Source organism: Crocuta crocuta, unplaced genomic scaffold (assembly GCF_008692635.1).
Source record: "Crocuta crocuta isolate KB4526 unplaced genomic scaffold, BGI_CrCroc_1.0 scaffold144, whole genome shotgun sequence".
Lineage (NCBI taxonomy): Eukaryota > Metazoa > Chordata > Mammalia > Carnivora > Hyaenidae > Crocuta > Crocuta crocuta.
Window position 1 is genome coordinate 15,202 of NW_027529669.1, and position 5,657 is coordinate 20,858.

The following is a 5,657-nucleotide window of genomic DNA, read 5'->3' on the forward strand; positions in this document are numbered from 1 at the left end:
AATAACTTAATAGTTACTGGACAATTATTTACTTAAAATATTATTATGCCAGATGGTATCCCAAAGCTATGAAGTCTATTAAGTAGATATAAAAGCTCATAGATAAACAGTTGTGTTTTTTGTCGTACAAGAACATGGGAGAGCCTGCAGTCACTTGTAATATTGTGAATCCAGCAACTGATTCAGTTCATAATTATTTTGAATTTCATAAATATGAATATTGTAAGAGATGGTGATTACTCCCTCAGAGCACAGAGGTTTGGATGGGTAAGGACATGGAGCAGAGAAATGCCATCTTGTATATAGAGCCAAATGGTAAAATTTGACTTTTTAAACTATGTGCATGTATTACTTTGAAAAGAACAATTACAAAATCAAAAGAACTTAGGATCTGGAGAAGCCAGTGTAAAAAGACTGGACAGTTGGCTTTAGATATATTGAATTGTACAATCTGGAAATTATAATTAGAGAACAGAATATGAATACTATAAACCCTGATTAAAGGAAAAGCAACAGAAGTAATAAAATTGAGAGATTGAGAGAGAGGAAGTGTAACTGCACTAACCATGGCACCTTTTATAGGAAAGAATCAATCAATACCATTTCAAGTTGAAATGTGAGGTTTGAAAAATCAATGACTATAACCTCTTTGTGGTTTTATGGCTTTCATAATCATTTTGCCTTAACCTTGGGGAGATTTTTTTAGTAATTAATATCTCCTGTGGTGGAAAAAATATTTAAAGTGTAGCATTTCCTTCAGATCTATTTCAATTTCTTTCTCTTCTATTGAATTTAATTAAAATTAAATTTATATGTTGGTAAAATGAGAGTGGGGATCAAATTCTACAAAACCATTTGGGTCTAACTTTTTAAAAAATATTTTATCTTTTTAAAGTTTATTTATTTTGAGAGAGAGAATATAGGAGAGGGAGGAGAGAGAGAGAGAGAGAGAGAGAGAGAGAATCCCAAGCATGCTCCACACTGTCAGTACAGAGCCTGATGCAGGGTTCAAACTCATGAACCATGAGGTCATGACCTGAGCCTAAGCCAAGAGTCAGATGCTTAACTGACTGAGCCATCCAGGTGCCCCTTAAATATTTTATTTTTAATTTTAGAGAGCTGGGGTGGGGAGAGGGACAGAGGGAGAGAGAAAGAGAATCTCAAGTAGGCTCCATGCTCAGCATGGAACCCAGTGTGGGACTTAATCCCACAACCCTGGGATCACGACCTGAGCTGAAATCAAGAGTTGAACACTCAAACAACTGAGCCATCCAGGCGCCCCCATTTCAGTCTAACTTTATCTAAAACTGTCTTTCACTTATTCATTCTTCTTTTTGTATGTGAGCATGGAGAGAGACTTTAAATAATGTCTGTCAGAGTTTGTTTTCATCCATTCTAAAATGCAGATTTTTTCTTTCTCATGTAAACAAATTTGAAATCTAGTGAGCTCCTGCAAAGGCTGTTGGCCAGGTGCCAGTAGTAAAGTAGTTGTTTTTGCTGACATCTTCTGGTAAAATCAAGAAAATGCCAGCATTAGAATTTCATACCAGGGTATCAGTTCTTTGAAGGGAAAGTCCAGAGATGATAGCTGAGCACTCTTTTAAGAAATGCAGTGCTCCAGGGCGCCTGGGTGGCTCAGTCGGTTAAGCGTCCGACTTCGTCTCAGGTCATGATCTCACAATTTCTGGGTTCGAGCCCCCCGTTGGGCTCTGTGCTGACTGCCAGCTCAGAGCCTGGAGCCTCTTTCAGATTCTGTATCTCCCTCTCTCTCTGACCCTCCCCTGCTCATGCTGTCTCTCTCTCTCTCAGAAATAAATAAAACATAAAAAAAAAAAAAAGAAACGCAGTGCTCCATCACCTGTACTCTTGGTGCACAAAGGGTTATATTGTATTTACACACGCACGCTCGCACACAAACACAGTGACTTAGGGTCAAGAAGTGATTCAAAAGAGTTAAACTCTAAATGTGAAATGGTTTAGGAATATATTGTCCAATTTATTTCACTTCAATTTGTCTTTTTATGTTTGCACAAAAATCATATATTATCAAATGTATATTTCAGTAAGTCTAAAAGAGTTCTTTCAATAAAAATTCTAAGTGATAAAAAGCATTGTGTCATGGTTTAATTGGCACCATTTTTAATGATATTAAAAATGATTTGTCTTAGAATCAAAACCTAGATTTGATGAAATACCTATGCTATTTCTGAATCATACAGCTGGATAGTTTGTTGCTTTCTTCTTTAAGGTGTTCCATATGGCTCAACTTTGTACCAAATATGTGATAAGGAACATTATTATCCTACATGTAATATTATATGATTCTAAGTGTATATCAAAAATATTTCATGCATAACATATATTACAAAATGTATTATATGATGTGCGTAAAACATGTATCACATGGTAGTTATAAATATACATATTACATAATGTAAATTTTTATATGGCTTTAATTTTTTTCTTTCATACTTTTTTCTTTTACAGTTTATTGTCAAATTGGTTTCCATATAATACCCAGTGCTCATCCCAACAAGTGCCCTCCTCCATGCCCATCACCCACCTTCCCCTCTTCCCCACCGCCATCAGCCCTCAGTTTTTTCTCAGTATTCAAGAGTCTCTCATGGTTTGCCTTCCTCCCTCTCCCCAACTATTTTTCCCCTTCCCCTCCCCCATGGTCTTCTGTTAAGTTTCTCCTGTTCCACATATGAGTGAAAACATACGGTATCTGTCCTTCTCTGCCTGACTTATTTCACTTAGCATAACACCCTCGAGTTCCATCCACATTGCTACGAATGGCCAGATTTCATTCTTTCTCATTGCCATGTAGTATTCCATCATATAGATAAACCACATCTTCTTGATCCATTCATCAGTTGGTGGACACTAAGGCTCTTTCCATGTTTTGGCTATTGTTGAGAGTTCTGCTATGAACATTGGGGTACATGTGCCCCTATGCATCAGCACTCCTGTATCCCTTGGGTAAAGTCCTAGCAGTGCTATTGCTGGGTCACAGAGGAGTTCTACTGATAATTTTTTGAGGAACCTCCGCACTGTTTTCCAGAGAGGCTGCACCAGTTTACATTCCCACCAACAGTGTAGGAGGGTGTATATGGCTTTAATTTAATAATAAGGAAATAAAAACTATGGGCTCTTTAGAATAATAACTGATATTATTTCACTTGAACCATCTTCATATTATTCTCCCAATCTTATTCATACTTAACGATATTTGCTTAGCTTGGGGTAAAAATTTCTCCATATTCTTCAGCTTTTCAGTATTTTGGCCACAGTCTATGTCAAAGGTTATTTCTTTCATGGTAGAAATAAATATTTTAAAACCAAAGAACCCTTGGCACTGTTTTAGGCCTGTGCCCTTCTAACAGCCTCTATGTTCTCTCTCTTTCTCTCTCTCTCTTTCAATCTCTGTCTCACATCTCTTATTTTTCTCCACTTTTTTTTTTTATTACTTACCTATTTCAAGATCTCTGAGAGATGTCCCACAGGAGTCACTAGTGTTCCCTGGGTTAGAAGTCATATTCTGAAGATCCGCGATGGCAATTCAGGACCACGGACAGTACACATCGCCTTGGAAGCTCCCAAACTTCATCCTGCGGGTTCGATCAGGATCTGAGAAGCAACAAAGGATACCCTTCTAATCCCCAAATAGTACCTTCTCTTCTTCACTGCCTGCCCCACAAGGTTTTCGCCATTGAAAAATCATCCCTACGCCGAAGGTTTCCAAGACCCTAATAAATATTATCAAAGAAATCTAAAATACCACACATTTTCCCTATCAAGATTCTCTTGACTTCCAGTAATGGGAACTCATCCAAACCCTGTTGGGGAAAGGGAAATTTACTGTGAGTACACAGAAGTCGACAGCAGAACCTCCCATGGGTAGAGAGTAAGTTGGTGTAGTTTGAATTGTCTTTCTCTGGAGCACTACAAGAAACACTAGTTGGGGGGTGCCTGGGTGGCTCAGTTGGTTAAGCATCCGACTTTGGCTCAGGCCATGATCTCACAGTTCATGGGTTCGAGCCCCATGTCAGGCTCGGTGTTGACAGCTAGCTCAGAGCCTGGAGACTGTTTTGGATTCTGTATCTCCCTCTCTCTGACCCTCTTCTGGTCACGCTGTCTCTCTCTCTCTCTCTCTCTCTCTCTCTCTCTCTCTTTCTCTCAGAAATAAATAAAAAACATTTAAAAAATAAAAAAGGAAACACCAGTTGGGTACTGAGCACCACAGCAGGCTCTGTGATTGGTCAAACACAGATAAGACAACATCTGTTCCCTCAGGAAGGTGTAGGCTGAATGGAATTATCAGACACAACACACAAATTAAAGCAAAAGAGGGAGGCACTATAGGGGAGTAGGAGTTGGCTACGTGCAGATGGTGAAGAATGATCCATGGACCAAGCCCAGAGGGGACACAGCCATGGTGTCCTTGGCTAAATTATGGAGCAAGTGAACATGTGTGGTAAGAAATAGGATGGCAAAGTCGGTTAGGATGAGATCATTTGGGGCTTGAATGCGATGAAAATGAATTTAGCTTTTATCTAACAAAACCAGTCAGAAGCCACTGAAGACTAAAGACAGTAGAGTGGTGTGATCAACATGGGCCTCTCAAGGGCCCACCTGTCTTTGACCTGAATGAGGAATAGGGACATGGGAGACCATGGAAACAGGAAGGCTTTTGGAGGAGGACAGAAAGGAAGGGACTGGCCAACAAACTGAGAAACAAGCTGGATGGGAACAGAGGCCATCAGCCCTTGCAAGCTCCCCTACACATCTACACTGACAGGTGTCTCCTTCTGAGCATATGTCACCACCACGGGGCCCAAGAGGAGGGGCCCTGGACCAGGGCCTTTCTTTTGTGGAGGAGGATGGTGAGAGAGTGTCAGAAAGCTGCACGGGCAGCTCCAGAAGCAACAGGGACCACGTGGAGATGAACACTTAATGGTGCTGAATACAGATATACCTAATCAGAACCTCACACACATGCACACATGCACACACAAGCATACATCACCCCAAACACACAGGGCAGTGACTAGAGCAAAGGCTCTGTCAGACAGATGCTGATTTAAATCCTGACTCTGCCTTTAACTGGTTGTGTGATCTTACACAAGTCTCTTGGCCTCTCTGAGCCCCAGTTTTCTTGTCTGTAACATGATGATAAGATCTACCTCCTGGCTCGGTATAATAAAATTGAAATAATACCTGTGAAGACTAACCCTTAAAAATGGCTACACAGTCTTGCCTTCCCATTTTTATACCCTTGCACTGTGACCATGTACCTCTTCTCTTCAAGAGACTATTTCTCAGCTCCTTGAATCTGAATTTGTGACATGCTTTGGCTAAAGGGACAGTAGGAAAGGTAATGCTAGACTAGACCTGAAGGTTAGTCATCAAGGGGGTTTGCTCTCTTGGGCTCTGGGAACCCAGCTGCTATATGAACAAGCCCAGGCTAGCCTGCCTGATGATGACAGACAGATGATGTTCCCATCACCCTGGCCAACAGCCAGCAAAGGTCCAGGAAGGAGAGCCATGTAGCTGACCCACAGCTGACTGCAGTCCCCAGGCCAAGCCAAGACCTGTAGAACTGCCTGGGTCCCAACTGCCGACCTGCCAAAACATGAATGAATAAATGTCTGTTT

The 5,657-nt window shown here is 40.8% G+C and overlaps 1 long non-coding RNA gene across 1 annotated transcript in view; it reads right to left on the bottom strand.

Annotated features, from left to right (window-relative positions):
* LOC144230540 (uncharacterized) overlaps nucleotides 1–3,603 on the bottom strand; it is an 8,051-nt gene extending 4,448 nt beyond the window's left edge. Inside the window, exon 1 of the long non-coding RNA XR_013334783.1 lies at nucleotides 3,475–3,603. This is a non-coding gene — a long non-coding RNA (uncharacterized LOC144230540). The remainder of the gene's footprint in view (nucleotides 1–3,474) is intronic.
* Between the last annotated feature and the right edge of the window lie 2,054 nt (nucleotides 3,604–5,657).